Consider the following 26,450-nt stretch of genomic DNA (forward strand, 5'->3'; position numbering starts at 1 on the left):
CGCCACTTCGCTGAAAGCTCCTCATCTGCATAAAGAAAACACTTTTACAAGGGAGCAGAGTGGTGCAGCGGAAGCGTGCTGGGCCCATAACCCAGAGGTCGATGGATCGAAACCATCCTCTGCTATAATATTTCTTGTTTTTTCTTCTGAGGACCAATCTGTCATTTCCACGCTACCAGCAAGGAAAAGCGCAGGCTTGTGCTAGCTATGTGAGAAAAGACTTCTCAACTATCTGTCTCTGCTGAAATACAAGAGAGTGATCGCCAAAGGATCAACCCCATACTTTGAAAGTAAAGATACCCAATTATAAGCATAAATGACTGGTGGGACCGTCACACGTTTTTCTGGGCATGCTTTGAATGTCATTCTTGCCTTTTCGTTCTGCTCTTATCATTCTCCTGGGCATTTCATGGAAGGCACTCTCTTTCTCTTCGCTGCTTTGCTTCCAATGCTGCCTAAATATGTTCATTTCCACTATTTGTACTACTGCTTTCCATTTCTTCTCTTCTGCACAGATTTGGCCTTGGTTTCAATCCCCAGTTCCTTACCCTCTACAAGAAACTTTCTACTGCTTTTCATGTTGGTATCTAAACCAAATGCACCATTGAACTGGTGCAAGATAGTCATTGAACTCGGGGTTGTAATCTTTAGAACCGAGAGCAACCACATCATAGGGCGTTGGTGGTATAGTGGTGAGCATAGCTGCTTCCCAAGCAGTTGACCCGGGTTCGATTCCCGGCCAATGCAGTGCAAATTTTTATATGTTCTCCAAGCAGGATTTGTTTTAATGCAACATGTCACAAAACGGAAATATCATGAACAGATTAATCAGACGTTAAATTAAAAAAAAAATGAAATACTTAGGCAGGCATCTCGATCGCCCCATCTGCTACATTCATTGTCCTATTACATGCTATTTTCCAAAAAGCAGAGTCACCACTCACATGTGCTGGTAATAAATATGTTGCGGGCGGTAGACAATGAAAGGGCTGAACCCCGACCAGACATTCTAACTCTAGCATCTCTATATTAAAAAGCATTTCTAGGCAATATCTAGCATGTGAATAAAAGTAGGCAAGATCCACCGATGAATCTGGCAAAAGTCCCCAACGATTTTGTGCACACTTGTTCTCTCACCTGAATGCAGCGCCACCTTGTAGCCATCGGATGTAACTGCAGCTCACAAAATGTTATATCAGAGAGCAAGTTGAGAGGACTCCAAGAGGCAGATGTCCATGGAAAGAGCCTCTCACGACAGCAGGAAGGTTGGGTATTTCAAGATGGCAACATTTCCTGTCCAACGTCCTCACGTCCCAAACGCTCAAAAGCCTCAGCCCTCACCGGGTAGATCTCTGGCTCCCAGTTAAAATCAAATCCTGAGCATGCTAGCGCTAGGATCAAAGAGAGAGGAGAGGGTTAGAGAGCTGCTATCTTGGTAAAGGCCTGAAACTGCTAGTTCCCAAGAGGGTCTGCACTTTCAGTTATGACTGACTGTGAGACGAGAAGATGAAGATTTTCTGCACCCAGCATACATTGCAGCATGCTTAGGCAAATGAGGAGCGAGACCCACCAATCCCTCGCCACTTCGCTGAAAGCTCCTCCTCTGCATAAAGAGAACACTTTTACAAGGGAGCAGAGTGGCGCAGCGGAAGCGTGCTGGGCCCATAACCCAGAGGTCGATGGATCGAAACCATCCTCTGCTATAATATTTCTTGTTTTTTCTTCTGAGAACCAATCTGTCATTTCCACGCTACCAGCAAGGAAAAGCGCAGGCTTGTGCTAGCTATGTGAGAAAAGACTTCTCAACTATCTGTCTCTGCTGAAATACAAGAGAGTGATCGCCAAAGGATCAACCCCATACTTTGAAATTAAAGATACCCAATTATAAGCATAAATGACTGGTGGGACCGTCACACGTTTTTCTGGGCATGCTTTGAATGTCATTCTTGCCTTTTCGTTCTGCTCTTATCATTCTCCTGGGCATTTCATGGAAGGCACTCTCTTTCTCTTCGCTGCTTTGCTTCCAATGCTGCCTAAATATGTTCATTTCCACTATTTGTACTACTGCTTTCCATTTCTTCTCTTCTGCACAGATTTGGCCTTGGTTTCAATCCCCAGTTCCTTACCCTCTACAAGAAACTTTCTACTGCTTTTCATGTTGGTATCTAAACCAAATGCACCATTGAAACTGGTGCAAGATAGTCATTGAACTCGGGGTTGTAATCTTTAGAACCGAGAGCAACCACATCATAGGGCGTTGGTGGTATAGTGGTGAGCATAGCTGCTTCCCAAGCAGTTGACCCGGGTTCGATTCCCAGCCAATGCAGTGCAAATTTGTATATGTTCTCCAAGCAGGATATGTTTTAATGCAACATGTCACAAAACGGAAATATCATGAACAGATTAATCAGACGTTAAATTACAAAAAAAATGAAATACTTAGGCAGGCATCTCGATCGCCCCATCTGCTAAATTCATTGTCCTATTAGATGCTATTTTCCAAAAAGAAGAATCACCACTCACATGTGCTGGTAATAAATATGTTGCGGGCGGTAGACAATGAAAGGGCCGACCAGACATTCTAATTCTAGCATCTCTATATTAAAAAGCATTTCTAGGCAATATCTAGCATGTGAATAAAAGTAGGCAAGATCCACCGATGAATCTGGCAAAAGTCCCCAACGATTTTGTGCACACTTGTTCTCTCACCTGAATGCAGCGCCACCTTGTAGCCATCGGATGTAACTGCAGCTCACAAAATGTTATATCAGAGAGCAAGTTGAGAGGACTCCAAGAGGCAGATGTCCATGGAAAGAGCCTCTCACGACAGCAGGAAGGTTGGATATTTCAAGATGGCAACATTTCCTGTCCAACGTCCTCACGTCCCAAACGCTCCCAAACGCTCAAAAGCCTCCCCTCACCGGGTAGATCTCTGGCTCCCAGTTAAAATCAAATCCTGAGCATGCTAGCGCTAGGATCAAAGAGAGAGGAGAGGGTTAGAGAGCTGCTATCTTGGTAAAGGCCTGAAACTGCTAGTTCCCAAGAGGGTCTGCACTTTCAGTTATGACTGACTGTGAGACGAGAAGATGAAGATTTTCTGCACCCAGCATACATTGCAGCATGCTTAGGCAAATGAGGAGCGAGACCCACCAATCCCTCGCCACTTCGCTGAAAGCTCCTCCTCTGCATAAAGAGAACACTTTTACAAGGGAGCAGAGTGGCGCAGCGGAAGCGTGCTGGGCCCATAACCCAGAGGTCGATGGATCGAAACCATCCTCTGCTATAATATTTCTTGTTTTTTCTTCTGAGAACCAATCTGTCATTTCCACGCTACCAGCAAGGAAAAGCGCAGGCTTGTGCTAGCTATGTGAGAAAAGACTTCTCAACTATCTGTCTCTGCTGAAATACAAGAGAGTGATCGCCAAAGGATCAACCCCATACTTTGAAAGTAAAGATACCCAATTATAAGCATAAATGACTGGTGGGACCGTCACACGTTTTTCTGGGCATGCTTTGAATGTCATTCTTGCCTTTTCGTTCTGCTCTTATCATTCTCCTGGGCATTTCATGGAAGGCACTCTCTTTCTCTTCGCTGCTTTGCTTCCAATGCTGCCTAAATATGTTCATTTCCACTATTTGTACTACTGCTTTCCATTTCTTCTCTTCTGCACAGATTTGGCCTTGGTTTCAATCCCCAGTTCCTTACCCTCTACAAGAAACTTTCTACTGCTTTTCATGTTGGTATCTAAACCAAATGCACCATTGAAACTGGTGCAAGATAGTCATTGAACTCGGGGTTGTAATCTTTAGAACCGAGAGCAACCACATCATAGGGCGTTGGTGGTATAGTGGTGAGCATAGCTGCTTCCCAAGCAGTTGACCCGGGTTCGATTCCCAGCCAATGCAGTGCAAATTTTTATATGTTCTCCAAGCAGGATTTGTTTTAATGCAACATGTCACAAAACGGAAATATCATGAACAGATTAATCAGACGTTAAATTTAAAAAAAAATGAAATACTTAGGCAGGCATCTCGATCGCCCCATCTGCTAAATTCATTGTCCTATTAGATGCTATTTTCCAAAAAGCAGAGTCACCACTCACATGTGCTGGTAATAAATATGTTGCGGGCGGTAGACAATGAAAGGGCTGAACCCCGACCAGACATTCTAACTATAGCATCTCTATATTAAAAAGCATTTCTAGGCAATATCTAGCATGTGAATAAAAGTAGGCAAGATCCACCGATGAATCTGGCAAAAGTCCCCAACGATTTTGTGCACACTTGTTCTCTCACCTGAATGCAGCGCCACCTTGTAGCCATCGGATGTAACTGCAGCTCACAAAATGTTATATCAGAGAGCAAGTTGAGAGGACTCCAAGAGGCAGATGTCCATGGAAAGAGCCTCTCACGACAGCAGGAAGGTTGGATATTTCAAGATGGCAACATTTCCTGTCCAACGTCCTCACGTCCCGAACGCTCCCAAACGCTCAAAAGCCTCCCCTCACCGGGTAGATCTCTGGCTCCCAGTTAAAATCAAATCCTGAGCATGCTAGCGCTAGGATCAAAGAGAGAGGAGAGGGTTAGAGAGCTGCTATCTTGGTAAAGGCCTGAAACTGCTAGTTCCCAAGAGGGTCTGCACTTTCAGTTATGACTGACTGTGAGACGAGAAGATGAAGATTTTCTGCACCCAGCATACATTGCAGCATGCTTAGGCAAATGAGGAGCGAGACCCACCAATCCCTCGCCACTTCGCTGAAAGCTCCTCCTCTGCATAAAGAGAACACTTTTACAAGGGAGCAGAGTGGCGCAGCGGAAGCGTGCTGGGCCCATAACCCAGAGGTCGATGGATCGAAACCATCCTCTGCTATAATATTTCTTGTTTTTTCTTCTGAGAACCAATCTGTCATTTCCACGCTACCAGCAAGGAAAAGCGCAGGCTTGTGCTAGCTATGTGAGAAAAGACTTCTCAACTATCTGTCTCTGCTGAAATACAAGAGAGTGATCGCCAAAGGATCAACCCCATACTTTGAAAGTAAAGATACCCAATTATAAGCATAAATGACCGGTGGGATCGTCACACGTTTTTCTGGGCATGCTTTGAATGTCATTCTTGCCTTTTCGTTCTGCTCTTATCATTCTCCTGGGCATTTCATGGAAGGCACTCTCTTTCTCTTCGCTGCTTTGCTTCCAATATGCGTAAATATGTTCATTTCCACTATTTGTACTACTGCTTTCCATTTCTTCTCTTCTGCACAGATTTGGCCTTGGTTTCAATCCCCAGTTCCTTACCCTCTACAAGAAACTTTTTACTGCTTTTCATGTTGGTATCTAAACCAAATGCACCATTGAAACTGGTGCAAGATAGTCATTGAACTCGGGGTTGTAATCTTTAGAACCGAGAGCAACCACATCATAGGGTGTTGGTGGTATAGTGGTGAGCATAGTTGCTTCCCAAGCAGTTGACCCGGGTTCGATTCCCGGCCAATGCAGTGCAAATTTTTATATGTTCTCCAAGCAGGATTTGTTTTAATGCAACATGTCACAAAACGGAAATATCATGAACAGATTAATCAGACGTTAAATTAAAAAAAAAATGAAATACTTAGGCAGGCATCTCGATCACCCCATCTGCTACATTCATTGTCCTATTAGATGCTATTTTCCAAAAAGCAGAGTCACCACTCACATGTGCTGGTAATAAATATGTTGCGGGCGGTAGACAATGAAAGGGCTGAACCCCGACCAGACATTCTAACTCTAGCATCTCTATATTAAAAAGCATTTCTAGGCAATATCTAGCATGTGAATAAAAGTAGGCAAGATCCACCGATGAATCTGGCAAAAGTCCCCAACGATTTTGTGCACACTTGTTCTCTCACCTGAATGCAGCTCCACCTTGTAGCCATCGGATGTAACTGCAGCTCACAAAATGTTATATCAGAGAGCAAGTTGAGAGGACTCCAAGAGGCAGATGTCCATGGAAAGAGTCTCTCACGACAGCAGGAAGGTTGGGTATTTCAAGATGGCAACATTTCCTGTCCAACGTCCTCACGTCCCGAACGCTCCCAAACGCTCAAAAGCCTCACACCGGGCAAGCCCTCACCGGGTAGATCTCTGGCTCCCAGTTAAAATCTAATCCTGAGCATGCTAGCGCTAGGATCAAAGAGAGAGGAGAGGGTTAGAGAGCTGCTATCTTGGTAAAGGCCTGAAACTGCTAGTTCCCAAGAGGGTCTGCACTTTCAGTTATGACTGACTGTGAGACGAGAAGATGAAGATTTTCTGCTCCCAGCATACATTGCAGCATGCTTAGGCAAATGAGGAGCGAGACCCACCAATCCCTCGCCACTTCGCTGAAAGCTCCTCATCTGCATAAAGAAAACACTTTTACAAGGGAGCAGAGTGGTGCAGCGGAAGCGTGCTGGGCCCATAACCCAGAGGTCGATGGATCGAAACCATCCTCTGCTATAATATTTCTTGTTTTTTCTTCTGAGGACCAATCTGTCATTTCCACGCTACCAGCAAGGAAAAGCGCAGGCTTGTGCTAGCTATGTGAGAAAAGACTTCTCAACTATCTGTCTCTGCTGAAATACAAGAGAGTGATCGCCAAAGGATCAACCCCATACTTTGAAAGTAAAGATACCCAATTATAAGCATAAATGACTGGTGGGACCGTCACACGTTTTTCTGGGCATGCTTTGAATGTCATTCTTGCCTTTTCGTTCTGCTCTTATCATTCTCCTGGGCATTTCATGGAAGGCACTCTCTTTCTCTTCGCTGCTTTGCTTCCAATGCTGCCTAAATATGTTCATTTCCACTATTTGTACTACTGCTTTCCATTTCTTCTCTTCTGCACAGATTTGGCCTTGGTTTCAATCCCCAGTTCCTTACCCTCTACAAGAAACTTTCTACTGCTTTTCATGTTGGTATCTAAACCAAATGCACCATTGAACTGGTGCAAGATAGTCATTGAACTCGGGGTTGTAATCTTTAGAACCGAGAGCAACCACATCATAGGGCGTTGGTGGTATAGTGGTGAGCATAGCTGCTTCCCAAGCAGTTGACCCGGGTTCGATTCCCGGCCAATGCAGTGCAAATTTTTATATGTTCTCCAAGCAGGATTTGTTTTAATGCAACATGTCACAAAACGGAAATATCATGAACAGATTAATCAGACGTTAAATTAAAAAAAAAATGAAATACTTAGGCAGGCATCTCGATCGCCCCATCTGCTACATTCATTGTCCTATTACATGCTATTTTCCAAAAAGCAGAGTCACCACTCACATGTGCTGGTAATAAATATGTTGCGGGCGGTAGACAATGAAAGGGCTGAACCCCGACCAGACATTCTAACTCTAGCATCTCTATATTAAAAAGCATTTCTAGGCAATATCTAGCATGTGAATAAAAGTAGGCAAGATCCACCGATGAATCTGGCAAAAGTCCCCAACGATTTTGTGCACACTTGTTCTCTCACCTGAATGCAGCGCCACCTTGTAGCCATCGGATGTAACTGCAGCTCACAAAATGTTATATCAGAGAGCAAGTTGAGAGGACTCCAAGAGGCAGATGTCCATGGAAAGAGCCTCTCACGACAGCAGGAAGGTTGGGTATTTCAAGATGGCAACATTTCCTGTCCAACGTCCTCACGTCCCAAACGCTCAAAAGCCTCGCCCTCACCGGGTAGATCTCTGGCTCCCAGTTAAAATCAAATCCTGAGCATGCTAGCGCTAGGATCAAAGAGAGAGGAGAGGGTTAGAGAGCTGCTATCTTGGTAAAGGCCTGAAACTGCTAGTTCCCAAGAGGGTCTGCACTTTCAGTTATGACTGACTGTGAGACGAGAAGATGAAGATTTTCTGCTCCCAGCATACATTGCAGCATGCTTAGGCAAATGAGGAGCGAGACCCACCAATCCCTCGCCACTTCGCTGAAAGCTCCTCATCTGCATAAAGAAAACACTTTTACAAGGGAGCAGAGTGGCGCAGCGGAAGCGTGCTGGGTCCATAACCCAGAGGTCGATGGATCGAAACCATCCTCTGCTATAATATTTCTTGTTTTTTCTTCTGAGGACCAATCTGTCATTTCCACGCTACCAGCAAGGAAAAGCGCAGGCTTGTGCTAGCTATGTGAGAAAAGACTTCTCAACTATCTGTCTCTGCTGAAATACAAGAGAGTGATCGCCAAAGGATCAACCCCATACTTTGAAAGTAAAGATACCCAATTATAAGCATAAATGACTGGTGGGACCGTCACACGTTTTTCTGGGCATGCTTTGAATGTCATTCTTGCCTTTTCGTTCTGCTCTTATCATTCTCCTGGGCATTTCATGGAAGGCACTCTCTTTCTCTTCGCTGCTTTGCTTCCAATGCTGCCTAAATATGTTCATTTCCACTATTTGTACTACTGCTTTCCATTTCTTCTCTTCTGCACAGATTTGGCCTTGGTTTCAATCCCCAGTTCCTTACCCTCTACAAGAAACTTTCTACTGCTTTTCATGTTGGTATCTAAACCAAATGCACCATTGAAACTGGTGCAAGATAGTCATTGAACTCGGGGTTGTAATCTTTAGAACCGAGAGCACCCACATCATAGGGCGTTGGTGGTATAGTGGTGAGCATAGCTGCTTCCCAAGCAGTTGACCCGGGTTCGATTCCCGGCCAATGCAGTGCAACTTTTTATATGTTCTCCAAGCAGGATTTGTTTTAATGCAACATGTCACAAAACGGAAATATCATGAACAGATTAATCAGACGTTAAATTAAAAAAAAAATGAAATACTTAGGCAGGCACCTCGATCGCCCCATCTGCTACATTAATTGTCCTATTAGACGCTATTTTCCAAAAAGCAGAGTCACCACTCACATGTGCTGGTAATAAATATGTTGCGGGCGGTAGACAATGAAAGGGCTGAACCCCGACCAGACATTCTAACTCTAGCATCTCTATATTAAAAAGCATTTCTAGGCAATATCTAGCATGTGAATAAAAGTAGGCAAGATCCACCGATGAATCTGGCAAAAGTCCCCAACGATTTTGTGCACACTTGTTCTCTCACCTGAATGCAGCGCCACCTTGTAGCCATCGGATGTAACTGCAGCTCACAAAATGTTATATCAGAGAGCACGTTGAGAGGACTCCAAGAGGCAGATGTCCATGCAAAGAGCCTCTCACGACAGCAGGAAGGTTGGATATTTCAAGATGGCAACATTTCCTGTCCAATGTCCTCACGTCCCGAACGGCTCCCAAACGCTCAAAAGCCTCACACCGGGCAAGCCCTCACCGGGTAGATCTCTGGCTCCCAGTTAAAATCAAATCCTGAGCATGCTAGCGCTAGGATCAAAGAGAGAGGAGAGGGTTAGAGAGCTGCTATCTTGGTAAAGGCCTGAAACTGCTAGTTCCCAAGAGGGTCTGCACTTTCAGTTATGACTGACTGTGAGACGAGAAGATGAAGATTTTCTGCACCCAGCATACATTGCAGCATGCTTAGGCAAATGAGGAGCGAGACCCACCAATCCCTCGCCACTTCGCTGAAAGCTCCTCCTCTGCATAAAGAGAACACTTTTACAAGGGAGCAGAGTGGCGCAGCGGAAGCGTGCTGGGCCCATAACCCAGAGGTCGATGGATCAAAACCATCCTCTGCTATAATATTTCTTGTTTTTTCTTCTGAGAACCAATCTGTCATTTCCACGCTACCAGCAAGGAAAAGCGCAGGCTTGTGCTAGCTATGTGAGAAAAGACTTCTCAACTATCTGTCTCTGCTGAAATACAAGAGAGTGATCGCCAAAGGATCAACCCCAAACTTTGAAAGTAAAGATACCCAATTATAAGCATAAATGACTGGTGGGACCGTCACACGTTTTTCTGGGCATGCTTTGAATGTCATTCTTGCCTTTTCGTTCTGCTCTTATCATTCTCCTGGGCATTTCATGGAAGGCACTCTCTTTCTCTTCGCTGCTTTGCTTCCAATGCTGCCTAAATATGTTCATTTCCACTATTTGTACTACTGCTTTCCATTTCTTCTCTTCTGCACAGATTTGGCCTTGGTTTCAATCCCCAGTTCCTTACCCTCTACAAGAAACTTTCTACTGCTTTTCATGTTGGTATCTAAACCAAATGCACCATTGAAACTGGTGCAAGATAGTCATTGAACTCGGGGTTGTAATCTTTAGAACCGAGAGCAACCACATCATAGGGCGTTGGTGGTATAGTGGTGAGCATAGCTGCTTCCCAAGCAGTTGACCCGGGTTCGATTCCCAGCCAATGCAGTGCAAATTTTTATATGTTCTCCAAGCAGGATTTGTTTTAATGCAACATGTCACAAAACGGAAATATCATGAACAGATTAATCAGACGTTAAATTTAAAAAAAAATGAAATACTTAGGCAGGCATCTCGATCGCCCCATCTGCTAAATTCATTGTCCTATTAGATGCTATTTTCCAAAAAGCAGAGTCACCACTCACATGTGCTGGTAATAAATATGTTGCGGGCGGTAGACAATGAAAGGGCTGAACCCCGACCAGACATTCTAACTATAGCATCTCTATATTAAAAAGCATTTCTAGGCAATATCTAGCATGTGAATAAAAGTAGGCAAGATCCACCGATGAATCTGGCAAAAGTCCCCAACGATTTTGTGCACACTTGTTCTCTCACCTGAATGCAGCGCCACCTTGTAGCCATCGGATGTAACTGCAGCTCACAAAATGTTATATCAGAGAGCAAGTTGAGAGGACTCCAAGAGGCAGATGTCCATGGAAAGAGCCTCTCACGACAGCAGGAAGGTTGGATATTTCAAGATGGCAACATTTCCTGTCCAACGTCCTCACGTCCCGAACGCTCCCAAACGCTCAAAAGCCTCCCCTCACCGGGTAGATCTCTGGCTCCCAGTTAAAATCAAATCCTGAGCATGCTAGCGCTAGGATCAAAGAGAGAGGAGAGGGTTAGAGAGCTGCTATCTTGGTAAAGGCCTGAAACTGCTAGTTCCCAAGAGGGTCTGCACTTTCAGTTATGACTGACTGTGAGACGAGAAGATGAAGATTTTCTGCACCCAGCATACATTGCAGCATGCTTAGGCAAATGAGGAGCGAGACCCACCAATCCCTCGCCACTTCGCTGAAAGCTCCTCCTCTGCATAAAGAGAACACTTTTACAAGGGAGCAGAGTGGCGCAGCGGAAGCGTGCTGGGCCCATAACCCAGAGGTCGATGGATCGAAACCATCCTCTGCTATAATATTTCTTGTTTTTTCTTCTGAGAACCAATCTGTCATTTCCACGCTACCAGCAAGGAAAAGCGCAGGCTTGTGCTAGCTATGTGAGAAAAGACTTCTCAACTATCTGTCTCTGCTGAAATACAAGAGAGTGATCGCCAAAGGATCAACCCCATACTTTGAAAGTAAAGATACCCAATTATAAGCATAAATGACCGGTGGGATCGTCACACGTTTTTCTGGGCATGCTTTGAATGTCATTCTTGCCTTTTCGTTCTGCTCTTATCATTCTCCTGGGCATTTCATGGAAGGCACTCTCTTTCTCTTCGCTGCTTTGCTTCCAATGCTGCGTAAATATGTTCATTTCCACTATTTGTACTACTGCTTTCCATTTCTTCTCTTCTGCACAGATTTGGCCTTGGTTTCAATCCCCAGTTCCTTACCCTCTACAAGAAACTTTCTACTGCTTTTCATGTTGGTATCTAAACCAAATGCACCATTGAAACTGGTGCAAGATAGTCATTGAACTCGGGGTTGTAATCTTTAGAACCGAGAGCAACCACATCATAGGGTGTTGGTGGTATAGTGGTGAGCATAGTTGCTTCCCAAGCAGTTGACCCGGGTTCGATTCCCGGCCAATGCAGTGCAAATTTTTATATGTTCTCCAAGCAGGATTTGTTTTAATGCAACATGTCACAAAACGGAAATATCATGAACAGATTAATCAGACGTTAAATTAAAAAAAAAATGAAATACTTAGGCAGGCATCTCGATCACCCCATCTGCTACATTCATTGTCCTATTAGATGCTATTTTCCAAAAAGCAGAGTCACCACTCACATGTGCTGGTAATAAATATGTTGCGGGCGGTAGACAATGAAAGGGCTGAACCCCGACCAGACATTCTAACTCTAGCATCTCTATATTAAAAAGCATTTCTAGGCAATATCTAGCATGTGAATAAAAGTAGGCAAGATCCACCGATGAATCTGGCAAAAGTCCCCAACGATTTTGTGCACACTTGTTCTCTCACCTGAATGCAGCTCCACCTTGTAGCCATCGGATGTAACTGCAGCTCACAAAATGTTATATCAGAGAGCAAGTTGAGAGGACTCCAAGAGGCAGATGTCCATGGAAAGAGTCTCTCAAGACAGCAGGAAGGTTGGGTATTTCAAGATGGCAACATTTCCTGTCCAACGTCCTCACGTCCCGAACGCTCCCAAACGCTCAAAAGCCTCACACCGGGCAAGCCCTCACCGGGTAGATCTCTGGCTCCCAGTTAAAATCTAATCCTGAGCATGCTAGCGCTAGGATCAAAGAGAGAGGAGAGGGTTAGAGAGCTGCTATCTTGGTAAAGGCCTGAAACTGCTAGTTCCCAAGAGGGTCTGCACTTTCAGTTATGACTGACTGTGAGACGAGAAGATGAAGATTTTCTGCTCCCAGCATACATTGCAGCATGCTTAGGCAAATGAGGAGCGAGACCCACCAATCCCTCGCCACTTCGCTGAAAGCTCCTCATCTGCATAAAGAAAACACTTTTACAAGGGAGCAGATTGGTGCAGCGGAAGCGTGCTGGGCCCATAACCCAGAGGTCGATGGATCGAAACCATCCTCTGCTATAATATTTCTTGTTTTTTCTTCTGAGGACCAATCTGTCATTTCCACGCTACCAGCAAGGAAAAGCGCAGGCTTGTGCTAGCTATGTGAGAAAAGACTTCTCAACTATCTGTCTCTGCTGAAATACAAGAGAGTGATCGCCAAAGGATCAACCCCATACTTTGAAAGTAAAGATACCCAATTATAAGCATAAATGACTGGTGGGACCGTCACACGTTTTTCTGGGCATGCTTTGAATGTCATTCTTGCCTTTTCGTTCTGCTCTTATCATTCTCCTGGGCATTTCATGGAAGGCACTCTCTTTCTCTTCGCTGCTTTGCTTCCAATGCTGCCTAAATATGTTCATTTCCACTATTTGTACTACTGCTTTCCATTTCTTCTCTTCTGCACAGATTTGGCCTTGGTTTCAATCCCCAGTTCCTTACCCTCTACAAGAAACTTTCTACTGCTTTTCATGTTGGTATCTAAACCAAATGCACCATTGAACTGGTGCAAGATAGTCATTGAACTCGGGGTTGTAATCTTTAGAACCGAGAGCAACCACATCATAGGGCGTTGGTGGTATAGTGGTGAGCATAGCTGCTTCCCAAGCAGTTGACCCGGGTTCGATTCCCGGCCAATGCAGTGCAAATTTTTATATGTTCTCCAAGCAGGATTTGTTTTAATGCAACATGTCACAAAACGGAAATATCATGAACAGATTAATCAGACGTTAAATTAAAAAAAAAATGAAATACTTAGGCAGGCATCTCGATCGCCCCATCTGCTACATTCATTGTCCTATTACATGCTATTTTCCAAAAAGCAGAGTCACCACTCACATGTGCTGGTAATAAATATGTTGCGGGCGGTAGACAATGAAAGGGCTGAACCCCGACCAGACATTCTAACTCTAGCATCTCTATATTAAAAAGCATTTCTAGGCAATATCTAGCATGTGAATAAAAGTAGGCAAGATCCACCGATGAATCTGGCAAAAGTCCCCAACGATTTTGTGCACACTTGTTCTCTCACCTGAATGCAGCGCCACCTTGTAGCCATCGGATGTAACTGCAGCTCACAAAATGTTATATCAGAGAGCAAGTTGAGAGGACTCCAAGAGGCAGATGTCCATGGAAAGAGCCTCTCACGACAGCAGGAAGGTTGGGTATTTCAAGATGGCAACATTTCCTGTCCAACGTCCTCACGTCCCAAACGCTCAAAAGCCTCACACCGGGCAAGCCCTCACCGGGTAGATCTCTGGCTCCCAGTTAAAATCAAATCCTGAGCATGCTAGCGCTAGGATCAAAGAGAGAGGAGAGGGTTAGAGAGCTGCTATCTTGGTAAAGGCCTGAAACTGCTAGTTCCCAAGAGGGTCTGCACTTTCAGTTATGACTGACTGTGAGACGAGAAGATGAAGATTTTCTGCTCCCAGCATACATTGCAGCATGCTTAGGCAAATGAGGAGCGAGACCCACCAATCCCTCGCCACTTCGCTGAAAGCTCCTCATCTGCATAAAGAAAACACTTTTACAAGGGAGCAGAGTGGCGCAGCGGAAGCGTGCTGGGCCCATAACCCAGAGGTCGATGGATCGAAACCATCCTCTGCTATAATATTTCTTGTTTTTTCTTTTGAGGACCAATCTGTCATTTCCACGCTACCAGCAAGGAAAAGCGCAGGCTTGTGCTAGCTATGTGAGAAAAGACTTCTCAACTATCTGTCTCTGCTGAAATACAAGAGAGTGATCGCCAAAGGATCAACCCCATACTTTGAAAGTAAAGATACCCAATTATAAGCATAAATGACTGGTGGGACCGTCACACGTTTTTCTGGGCATGCTTTGAATGTCATTCTTGCCTTTTCGTTCTGCTCTTATCATTCTCCTGGGCATTTCATGGAAGGCACTCTCTTTCTCTTCGCTGCTTTGCTTCCAATGCTGCCTAAATATGTTCATTTCCACTATTTGTACTACTGCTTTCCATTTCTTCTCTTCTGCACAGATTTGGCCTTGGTTTCAATCCCCAGTTCCTTACCCTCTACAAGAAACTTTCTACTGCTTTTCATGTTGGTATCTAAACCAAATGCACCATTGAAACTGGTGCAAGATAGTCATTGAACTCGGGGTTGTAATCTTTAGAACCGAGAGCACCCACATCATAGGGCGTTGGTGGTATAGTGGTGAGCATAGCTGCTTCCCAAGCAGTTGACCCGGGTTCGATTCCCGGCCAATGCAGTGCAACTTTTTATATGTTCTCCAAGCAGGATTTGTTTTAATGCAACATGTCACAAAACGGAAATATCATGAACAGATTAATCAGACGTTAAATTAAAAAAAAAATGAAATACTTAGGCAGGCACCTCGATCGCCCCATCTGCTACATTAATTGTCCTATTAGACGCTATTTTCCAAAAAGCAGAGTCACCACTCACATGTGCTGGTAATAAATATGTTGCGGGCGGTAGACAATGAAAGGGCTGAACCCCGACCAGACATTCTAACTCTAGCATCTCTATATTAAAAAGCATTTCTAGGCAATATCTAGCATGTGAATAAAAGTAGGCAAGATCCACCGATGAATCTGGCAAAAGTCCCCAACGATTTTGTGCACACTTGTTCTCTCACCTGAATGCAGCGCCACCTTGTAGCCATCGGATGTAACTGCAGCTCACAAAATGTTATATCAGAGAGCACGTTGAGAGGACTCCAAGAGGCAGATGTCCATGCAAAGAGCCTCTCACGACAGCAGGAAGGTTGGATATTTCAAGATGGCAACATTTCCTGTCCAATGTCCTCACGTCCCGAACGCTCCCAAACGCTCAAAAGCCTCACACCGGGCAAGCCCTCACCGGGTAGATCTCTGGCTCCCAGTTAAAATCAAATCCTGAGCATGCTAGCGCTAGGATCAAAGAGAGAGGAGAGGGTTAGAGAGCTGCTATCTTGGTAAAGGCCTGAAACTGCTAGTTCCCAAGAGGGTCTGCACTTTCAGTTATGACTGACTGTGAGACGAGAAGATGAAGATTTTCTGCACCCAGCATACATTGCAGCATGCTTAGGCAAATGAGGAGCGAGACCCACCAATCCCTCGCCACTTCGCTGAAAGCTCCTCCTCTGCATAAAGAGAACACTTTTACAAGGGAGCAGAGTGGCGCAGCGGAAGCGTGCTGGGCCCATAACCCAGAGGTCGATGGATCAAAACCATCCTCTGCTATAATATTTCTTGTTTTTTCTTCTGAGAACCAATCTGTCATTTCCACGCTACCAGCAAGGAAAAGCGCAGGCTTGTGCTAGCTATGTGAGAAAAGACTTCTCAACTATCTGTCTCTGCTGAAATACAAGAGAGTGATCGCCAAAGGATCAACCCCATACTTTGAAATTAAAGATACCCAATTATAAGCATAAATGACTGGTGGGACCATCACACGTTTTTCTGGGCATGCTTTGAATGTCATTCTTGCCTTTTCGTTCTGCTCTTATCATTCTCCTGGGCATTTCATGGAAGGCACTCTCTTTCTCTTCGCTGCTTTGCTTCCAATGCTGCGTAAATATGTTCATTTCCACTATTTGTACTACTGCTTTCCATTTCTTCTCTTCTGCACAGATTTGGCCTTGGTTTCAATCCCCAGTTCCTTACCCTCTACAAGAAACTTTCTACTGCTTTTCATGTTGGTATCTAAACCAAATGCACCATTGAAACTGGTGCAAGATAGTCATTGAACTCGGGGTTGTAATCTTTAGAACCGAGAGCAACCACATCATAGGGTGTTGGTGGTATAGTGGTGAGCATAGTTGCTTCCCAAGCAGTTGACCCGGGTTCGATTCCCGGCCAATGCAGTGCAAATTTTTATATGTTCTCCAAGCAGGATTTGTTTTAATGCAACATGTCACAAAACGGAAATATCATGAACAGATTAATCAGACGTTAAATTAAAAAAAAAATGAAATACTTAGGCAGGCACCTCGATCGCCCCATCTGCTACATTAATTGTCCTATTAGACGCTATTTTCCAAAAAGCAGAGTCACCACTCACATGTGCTGGTAATAAATATGTTGCGGGCGGTAGACAATGAAAGGGCTGAACCCCGACCAGACATTCTAACTCTAGCATCTCTATATTAAAAAGCATTTCTAGGCAATATCTAGCATGTGAATAAAAGTAGGCAAGATCCACCGATGAATCTGGCAAAAGTCCCCAACGATTTTGTGCACACTTGTTCTCTCACCTGAATGCAGCGCCACCTTGTAGCCATCGGATGTAACTGCAGCTCACAAAATGTTATATCAGAGAGCACGTTGAGAGGACTCCAAGAGGCAGATGTCCATGCAAAGAGCCTCTCACGACAGCAGGAAGGTTGGATATTTCAAGATGGCAACATTTCCTGTCCAATGTCCTCACGTCCCGAACGCTCCCAAACGCTCAAAAGCCTCACACCGGGCAAGCCCTCACCGGGTAGATCTCTGGCTCCCAGTTAAAATCAAATCCTGAGCATGCTAGCGCTAGGATCAAAGAGAGAGGAGAGGGTTAGAGAGCTGCTATCTTGGTAAAGGCCTGAAACTGCTAGTTCCCAAGAGGGTCTGCACTTTCAGTTATGACTGACTGTGAGACGAGAAGATGAAGATTTTCTGCACCCAGCATACATTGCAGCATGCTTAGGCAAATGAGGAGCGAGACCCACCAATCCCTCGCCACTTCGCTGAAAGCTCCTCCTCTGCATAAAGAGAACACTTTTACAAGGGAGCAGAGTGGCGCAGCGGAAGCGTGCTGGGCCCATAACCCAGAGGTCAATGGATCAAAACCATCCTCTGCTATAATATTTCTTGTTTTTTCTTCTGAGAACCAATCTGTCATTTCCACGCTACCAGCAAGGAAAAGCGCAGGCTTGTGCTAGCTATGTGAGAAAAGACTTCTCAACTATCTGTCTCTGCTGAAATACAAGAGAGTGATCGCCAAAGGATCAACCCCATACTTTGAAATTAAAGATACCCAATTATAAGCATAAATGACTGGTGGGACCATCACACGTTTTTCTGGGCATGCTTTGAATGTCATTCTTGCCTTTTCGTTCTGCTCTTATCATTCTCCTGGGCATTTCATGGAAGGCACTCTCTTTCTCTTCGCTGCTTTGCTTCCAATGCTGCCTAAATATGTTCATTTCCACTATTTGTACTACTGCTTTCCATTTCTTCTCTTCTGCACAGATTTGGCCTTGGTTTCAATCCCCAGTTCCTTACCCTCTACAAGAAACTTTCTACTGCTTTTCATGTTGGTATCTAAACCAAATGCACCATTGAAACTGGTGCAAGATAGTCATTGAATTCGGGGTTGTAATCTTTAGAACCGAGAGCAACCACATCATAGGGCGTTGGTGGTATAGTGGTGAGCATAGCTGCTTCCCAAGCAGTTGACCCGGGTTCGATTCCTGGCCAATGCAGTGCAAATTTTTATATGTTCTCCAAGCAGGATTTGTTTTAATGCAACATGTCACAAAACGGAAATATCATGAACAGATTAATCAGACGTTAAATTAAAAAAAAAAATGAAATACTTAGGCAGGCATCTCGATCGCCCCATCTGCTACATTCATTGTCCTATTAGATGCTATTTTCCAAAAAGCAGAGTCACCACTCACATGTGCTGGTAATAAATATGTTGCGGGCAGTAGACAATGAAAGGGCTGAACCCCGGCCAGACATTCTAACTCTAGCATCTCTATATTAAAAAGCATTTCTAGGCAATATCTAGCATGTGAATAAAAGTAGGCAAGATCCACCGATGAATCTGGCAAAAGTCCCCAACGATTTTGTGCACACTTGTTCTCTCACCTGAATGCAGCGCCACCTTGTAGCCATCGGATGTAAATGCAGCTCACAAAATGTTATATCAGAGAGCAAGTTAAGAGGACTCCAAGAGGCAGATGTCCATGGAAAGAGCCTCTCACGACAGCAGGAAGGTTGGATATTTCAAGATGGCAACATTTCCTGTCCAACGTCCTCAACGCTCCCAAACGCTCCCAAACGCTCAAAAGCCTCACACCGGGCAAGCCCTCACCGGGTAGATCTCTGGCTCCCAGTTAAAATCAAATCCTGAGCATGCTAGCGCTAGGATCAAAGAGAGAGGAGAGGGTTAGAGAGCTGCTATCTTGGTAAAGGCCTGAAACTGCTAGTTCCCAAGAGGGTCTGCACTTTCAGTTATGACTGACTGTGAGACGAGAAGATGAAGATTTTCTGCACCCAGCATACATTGCAGCATGCTTAGGCAAATGAGGAGCGAGACCCACCAATCCCTCGCCACTTCGCTGAAAGCTCCTCCTCTGCATAAAGAGAACACTTTTACAAGGGAGCAGAGTGGCGCAGCGGAAGCGTGCTGGGCCCATAACCCAGAGGTCGATGGATCGAAACCATCCTCTGCTATAATATTTCTTGTTTTTTCTTCTGAGAACCAATCTGTCATTTCCACGCTACCAGCAAGGAAAAGCGCAGGCTTGTGCTAGCTATGTGAGAAAAGACTTCTCAACTATCTGTCTCTGCTGAAATACAAGAGAGTGATCGCCAAAGGATCAACCCCATACTTTGAAATTAAAGATACCCAATTATAAGCATAAATGACTGGTGGGACCGTCACACGTTTTTCTGGGCATGCTTTGAATGTCATTCTTGCCTTTTCGTTCTGCTCTTATCATTCTCCTGGGCATTTCATGGAAGGCACTCTCTTTCTCTTCGCTGCTTTGCTTCCAATGCTGCCTAAATATGTTCATTTCCACTATTTGTACTACTGCTTTCCATTTCTTCTCTTCTGCACAGATTTGGCCTTGGTTTCAATCCCCAGTTCCTTACCCTCTACAAGAAACTTTCTACTGCTTTTCATGTTGGTATCTAAACCAAATGCACCATTGAAACTGGTGCAAGATAGTCATTGAACTCGGGGTTGTAATCTTTAGAACCGAGAGCAACCACATCATAGGGCGTTGGTGGTATAGTGGTGAGCATAGCTGCTTCCCAAGCAGTTGACCCGGGTTCGATTCCCAGCCAATGCAGTGCAAATTTGCATATGTTCTCCAAGCAGGATTTGTTTTAATGCAACATGTCACAAAACGGAAATATCATGAACAGATTAATCAGACGTTAAATTACAAAAAAAATGAAATACTTAGGCAGGCATCTCGATCGCCCCATCTGCTAAATTCATTGTCCTATTAGATGCTATTTTCCAAAAAGCAGAATCACCACTCACATGTGCTGGTAATAAATATGTTGCGGGCGGTAGACAATGAAAGGGCTGAACCCCGACCAGACATTCTAATTCTAGCATCTCTATATTAAAAAGCATTTCTAGGCAATATCTAGCATGTGAATAAAAGTAGGCAAGATCCACCGATGAATCTGGCAAAAGTCCTCAACGATTTTGTGCACACTTGTTCTCTCACCTGAATGCAGCGCCACCTTGTAGCCATCGGATGTAACTGCAGCTCACAAAATGTTATATCAGAGAGCAAGTTGAGAGGACTCCAAGAGGCAGATGTCAATGGAAAGAGCCTCTCACGACAGCAGGAAGGTTGGATATTTCAAGATGGCAACATTTCCTGTCCAACGTCCTCACGTCCCGAACGCTCCCAAACGCTCAAAAGCCTCCCCTCACCGGGTAGATCTCTGGCTCCCAGTTAAAATCAAATCCTGAGCATGCTAGCGCTAGGATCAAAGAGAGAGGAGAGGGTTAGAGAGCTGCTATCTTGGTAAAGGCCTGAAACTGCTAGTTCCCAAGAGGGTCTGCACTTTCAGTTATGACTGACTGTGAGACGAGAAGATGAAGATTTTCTGCACCCAGCATACATTGCAGCATGCTTAGGCAAATGAGGAGCGAGACCCACCAATCCCTCGCCACTTCGGTGAAAGCTCCTCCTCTGCATAAAGAGAACACTTTTACAAGGGAGCAGAGTGGCGCAGCGGAAGCGTGCTGGGCCCATAACCCAGAGGTCGATGGATCGAAACCATCCTCTGCTATAATATTTCTTGTTTTTGATTCTGAGAACCAATCTGTCATTTCCACGCTACCAGCAAGGAAAAGCGCAGGCTTGTGCTAGCTATGTGAGAAAAGACTTCTCAACTATCTGTCTCTGCTGAAATACAAGAGAGTGATCGCCAAAGGATCAACCCCATACTTTGAAAGTAAAGATACCCAATTATAAGCATAAATGATTGGTGGGACCGTCACACGTTTTTCTGGGCATGCTTTGAATGTCATTCTTGCCTTTTCGTTCTGCTCTTATCATTCTCCTGGGCATTTCATGGAAGGCACTCTCTTTCTCTTCGCTGCTTTGCTTCCAATGCTGCCTAAATATGTTCATTTCCACTATTTGTACTACTGCTTTCCATTTCTTCTCTTCTGCACAGATTTGGCCTTGGTTTCAATCCCCAGTTCCTTACCCTCTACAAGAAACTTTCTACTGCTTTTCATGTTGGTATCTAAACCAAATGCACCATTGAAACTGGTGCAAGATAGTCATTGAACTCGGGGTTGTAATCTTTAGAACCGAGAGCAACCACATCATAGGGCGTTGGTGGTATAGTGGTGAGCATAGCTGCTTCCCAAGCAGTTGACCCGGGTTCGATTCCCAGCCAATGCAGTGCAAATTTTTATATGTTCTCCAAGCAGGATTTGTTTTAATGCAACATGTCACAAAACGGAAATATCATGAACAGATTAATCAGACGTTAAATTTAAAAAAAAATGAAATACTTAGGCAGGCATCTCGATCGCCCCATCTGCTAAATTCATTGTCCTATTAGATGCTATTTTCCAAAAAGCAGAGTCACCACTCACATGTGCTGGTAATAAATATGTTGCGGGCGGTAGACAATGAAAGGGCTGAACCCCGACCAGACATTCTAACTATAGCATCTCTATATTAAAAAGCATTTCTAGGCAATATCTAGCATGTGAATAAAAGTAGGCAAGATCCACCGATGAATCTGGCAAAAGTCCCCAACGATTTTGTGCACACTTGTTCTCTCACCTGAATGCAGCGCCACCTTGTAGCCATCGGATGTAACTGCAGCTCACAAAATGTTATATCAGAGAGCAAGTTGAGAGGACTCCAAGAGGCAGATGTCCATGGAAAGAGCCTCTCACGACAGCAGGAAGGTTGGATATTTCAAGATGGCAACATTTCCTGTCCAACGTCCTCACGTCCCGAACGCTCCCAAACGCTCAAAAGCCTCCCCTCACCGGGTAGATCTCTGGCTCCCAGTTAAAATCAAATCCTGAGCATGCTAGCGCTAGGATCAAAGAGAGAGGAGAGGGTTAGAGAGCTGCTATCTTGGTAAAGGCCTGAAACTGCTAGTTCCCAAGAGGGTCTGCACTTTCAGTTATGACTGACTGTGAGACGAGAAGATGAAGATTTTCTGCACCCAGCATACATTGCAGCATGCTTAGGCAAATGAGGAGCGAGACCCACCAATCCCTCGCCACTTCGCTGAAAGCTCCTCCTCTGCATAAAGAGAACACTTTTACAAGGGAGCAGAGTGGCGCAGCGGAAGCGTGCTGGGCCCATAACCCAGAGGTCGATGGATCGAAACCATCCTCTGCTATAATATTTCTTGTTTTTTCTTCTGAGAACCAATCTGTCATTTCCACGCTACCAGCAAGGAAAAGCGCAGGCTTGTGCTAGCTATGTGAGAAAAGACTTCTCAACTATCTGTCTCTGCTGAAATACAAGAGAGTGATCGCCAAAGGATCAACCCCATACTTTGAAAGTAAAGATACCCAATTATAAGCATAAATGACCGGTGGGATCGTCACACGTTTTTCTGGGCATGCTTTGAATGTCATTCTTGCCTTTTCGTTCTGCTCTTATCATTCTCCTGGGCATTTCATGGAAGGCACTCTCTTTCTCTTCGCTGCTTTGCTTCCAATGCTGCGTAAATATGTTCATTTCCACTATTTGTACTACTGCTTTCCATTTCTTCTCTTCTGCACAGATTTGGCCTTGGTTTCAATCCCCAGTTCCTTACCCTCTACAAGAAACTTTCTACTGCTTTTCATGTTGGTATCTAAACCAAATGCACCATTGAAACTGGTGCAAGATAGTCATTGAACTCGGGGTTGTAATCTTTAGAACCGAGAGCAACCACATCATAGGGTGTTGGTGGTATAGTGGTGAGCATAGTTGCTTCCCAAGCAGTTGACCCGGGTTCGATTCCCGGCCAATGCAGTGCAAATTTTTATATGTTATCCAAGCAGGATTTGTTTTAATGCAACATGTCACAAAACGGAAATATCATGAACAGATTAATCAGACGTTAAATTAAAAAAAAAATGAAATACTTAGGCAGGCATCTCGATCACCCCATCTGCTACATTCATTGTCCTATTAGATGCTATTTTCCAAAAAGCAGAGTCACCACTCACATGTGCTGGTAATAAATATGTTGCGGGCGGTAGACAATGAAAGGGCTGAACCCCGACCAGACATTCTAACTCTAGCATCTCTATATTAAAAAGCATTTCTAGGCAATATCTAGCATGTGAATAAAAGTAGGCAAGATCCACCGATGAATCTGGCAAAAGTCCCCAACGATTTTGTGAACACTTGTTCTCTCACCTGAATGCAGCTCCACCTTGTAGCCATCGGATGTAACTGCAGCTCACAAAATGTTATATCAGAGAGCAAGTTGAGAGGACTCCAAGAGGCAGATGTCCATGGAAAGAGTCTCTCACGACAGCAGGAAGGTTGGGTATTTCAAGATGGCAACATTTCCTGTCCAACGTCCTCACGTCCCGAACGCTCCCAAACGCTCAAAAGCCTCACACCGGGCAAGCCCTCACCGGGTAGATCTCTGGCTCCCAGTTAAAATCTAATCCTGAGCATGCTAGCGCTAGGATCAAAGAGAGAGGAGAGGGTTAGAGAGCTGCTATCTTGGTAAAGGCCTGAAACTGCTAGTTCCCAAGAGGGTCTGCACTTTCAGTTATGACTGACTGTGAGACGAGAAGATGAAGATTTTCTGCTCCCAGCATACATTGCAGCATGCTTAGGCAAATGAGGAGCGAGACCCACCAATCCCTCGCCACTTCGCTGAAAGCTCCTCATCTGCATAAAGAAAACACTTTTACAAGGGAGCAGAGTGGTGCAGCGGAAGCGTGCTGGGCCCATAACCCAGAGGTCGATGGATCGAAACCATCCTCTGCTATAATATTTCTTGTTTTTTCTTCTGAGGACCAATCTGTCATTTCCACGCTACCAGCAAGGAAAAGCGCAGGCTTGTGCTAGCTATGTGAGAAAAGACTTCTCAACTATCTGTCTCTGCTGAAATACAAGAGAGTGATCGCCAAAGGATCAACCCCATACTTTGAAAGTAAAGATACCCAATTATAAGCATAAATGACTGGTGGGACCGTCACACGTTTTTCTGGGCATGCTTTGAATGTCATTCTTGCCTTTTCGTTCTGCTCTTATCATTCTCCTGGGCATTTCATGGAAGGCACTCTCTTTCTCTTCGCTGCTTTGCTTCCAATGCTGCCTAAATATGTTCATTTCCACTATTTGTACTACTGCTTTCCATTTCTTCTCTTCTGCACAGATTTGGCCTTGGTTTCAATCCCCAGTTCCTTACCCTCTACAAGAAACTTTCTACTGCTTTTCATGTTGGTATCTAAACCAAATGCACCATTGAACTGGTGCAAGATAGTCATTGAACTCGGGGTTGTAATCTTTAGAACCGAGAGCAACCACATCATAGGGCGTTGGTGGTATAGTGGTGAGCATAGCTGCTTCCCAAGCAGTTGACCCGGGTTCGATTCCCGGCCAATGCAGTGCAAATTTTTATATGTTCTCCAAGCAGGATTTGTTTTAATGCAACATGTCACAAAACGGAAATATCATGAACAGATTAATCAGACGTTAAATTAAAAAAAAAATGAAATACTTAGGCAGGCATCTCGATCGCCCCATCTGCTACATTCATTGTCCTATTACATGCTATTTTCCAAAAAGCAGAGTCACCACTCACATGTGCTGGTAATAAATATGTTGCGGGCGATAGACAATGAAAGGGCTGAACCCCGACCAGACATTCTAACTCTAGCATCTCTATATTAAAAAGCATTTCTAGGCAATATCTAGCATGTGAATAAAAGTAGGCAAGATCCACCGATGAATCTGGCAAAAGTCCCCAACGATTTTGTGCACACTTGTTCTCTCACCTGAATGCAGCGCCACCTTGTAGCCATCGGATGTAACTGCAGCTCACAAAATGTTATATCAGAGAGCAAGTTGAGAGGACTCCAAGAGGCAGATGTCCATGGAAAGAGCCTCTCACGACAGCAGGAAGGTTGGGTATTTCAAGATGGCAACATTTCCTGTCCAACGTCCTCACGTCCCAAACGCTCAAAAGCCTCACACCGGGCAAGCCCTCACCGGGTAGATCTCTGGCTCCCAGTTAAAATCAAATCCTGAGCATGCTAGCGCTAGGATCAAAGAGAGAGGAGAGGGTTAGAGAGCTGCTATCTTGGTAAAGGCCTGAAACTGCTAGTTCCCAAGAGGGTCTGCACTTTCAGTTATGACTGACTGTGAGACGAGAAGATGAAGATTTTCTGCTCCCAGCATACATTGCAGCATGCTTAGGCAAATGAGGAGCGAGACCCACCAATCCCTCGCCACTTCGCTGAAAGCTCCTCATCTGCATAAAGAAAACACTTTTACAAGGGAGCAGAGTGGCGCAGCGGAAGCGTGCTGGGCCCATAACCCAGAGGTCGATGGATCGAAACCATCCTCTGCTATAATATTTCTTGTTTTTTCTTCTGAGGACCAATCTGTCATTTCCACGCTACCAGCAAGGAAAAGCGCAGGCTTGTGCTAGCTATGTGAGAAAAGACTTCTCAACTATCTGTCTCTGCTGAAATACAAGAGAGTGATCGCCAAAGGATCAACCCCATACTTTGAAAGTAAAGATACCCAATTATAAGCATAAATGACTGGTGGGACCGTCACACGTTTTTCTGGGCATGCTTTGAATGTCATTCTTGCCTTTTCGTTCTGCTCTTATCATTCTCCTGGGCATTTCATGGAAGGCACTCTCTTTCTCTTCGCTGCTTTGCTTCCAATGCTGCCTAAATATGTTCATTTCCACTATTTGTACTACTGCTTTCCATTTCTTCTCTTCTGCACAGATTTGGCCTTGGTTTCAATCCCCAGTTCCTTACCCTCTACAAGAAACTTTCTACTGCTTTTCATGTTGGTATCTAAACCAAATGCACCATTGAAACTGGTGCAAGATAGTCATTGAACTCGGGGTTGTAATCTTTAGAACCGAGAGCACCCACATCATAGGGCGTTGGTGGTATAGTGGTGAGCATAGCTGCTTCCCAAGCAGTTGACCCGGGTTCGATTCCCGGCCAATGCAGTGCAACTTTTTATATGTTCTCCAAGCAGGATTTGTTTTAATGCAACATGTCACAAAACGGAAATATCATGAACAGATTAATCAGACGTTAAATTAAAAAAAAAATGAAATACTTAGGCAGGCACCTCGATCGCCCCATCTGCTACATTAATTGTCCTATTAGACGCTATTTTCCAAAAAGCAGAGTCACCACTCACATGTGCTGGTAATAAATATGTTGCGGGCGGTAGACAATGAAAGGGCTGAA

At 44.6% G+C, this 26,450-nt stretch overlaps 7 non-coding genes across 7 annotated transcripts; all 7 read left to right on the plus strand.

Annotated features, from left to right (window-relative positions):
* The first annotated feature begins 675 nt into the window (after positions 1 to 675).
* TRNAG-CCC (transfer RNA glycine (anticodon CCC)) lies at positions 676 to 747 on the plus strand. The gene has a single exon. It is a non-coding gene; the product is annotated as a tRNA-Gly (tRNA).
* A 6,271-nt stretch (positions 748 to 7,018) lies between these two features.
* On the plus strand, positions 7,019 to 7,090 carry TRNAG-CCC (transfer RNA glycine (anticodon CCC)). Its single transcript has one exon. It is a non-coding gene; the product is annotated as a tRNA-Gly (tRNA).
* A 1,506-nt stretch (positions 7,091 to 8,596) lies between these two features.
* Positions 8,597 to 8,668, plus strand: TRNAG-CCC (transfer RNA glycine (anticodon CCC)). Its single transcript has one exon. It is a non-coding gene; the product is annotated as a tRNA-Gly (tRNA).
* Positions 8,669 to 13,381: 4,713 nt separating this feature from the next.
* On the plus strand, positions 13,382 to 13,453 carry TRNAG-CCC (transfer RNA glycine (anticodon CCC)). Its single transcript has one exon. It is a non-coding gene; the product is annotated as a tRNA-Gly (tRNA).
* Positions 13,454 to 14,970: 1,517 nt separating this feature from the next.
* On the plus strand, positions 14,971 to 15,042 carry TRNAG-CCC (transfer RNA glycine (anticodon CCC)). The gene has a single exon. It is a non-coding gene; the product is annotated as a tRNA-Gly (tRNA).
* Positions 15,043 to 24,542: 9,500 nt separating this feature from the next.
* On the plus strand, positions 24,543 to 24,614 carry TRNAG-CCC (transfer RNA glycine (anticodon CCC)). Its single transcript has one exon. It is a non-coding gene; the product is annotated as a tRNA-Gly (tRNA).
* Positions 24,615 to 26,131: 1,517 nt separating this feature from the next.
* TRNAG-CCC (transfer RNA glycine (anticodon CCC)) lies at positions 26,132 to 26,203 on the plus strand. The gene has a single exon. It is a non-coding gene; the product is annotated as a tRNA-Gly (tRNA).
* Positions 26,204 to 26,450: the final 247 nt, after the last annotated feature.

The sequence above is a fragment of the Triturus cristatus genome, chromosome 11, assembly GCF_964204655.1.
Source record: "Triturus cristatus chromosome 11, aTriCri1.1, whole genome shotgun sequence".
NCBI classification, from domain to species: domain Eukaryota; kingdom Metazoa; phylum Chordata; class Amphibia; order Caudata; family Salamandridae; genus Triturus; species Triturus cristatus.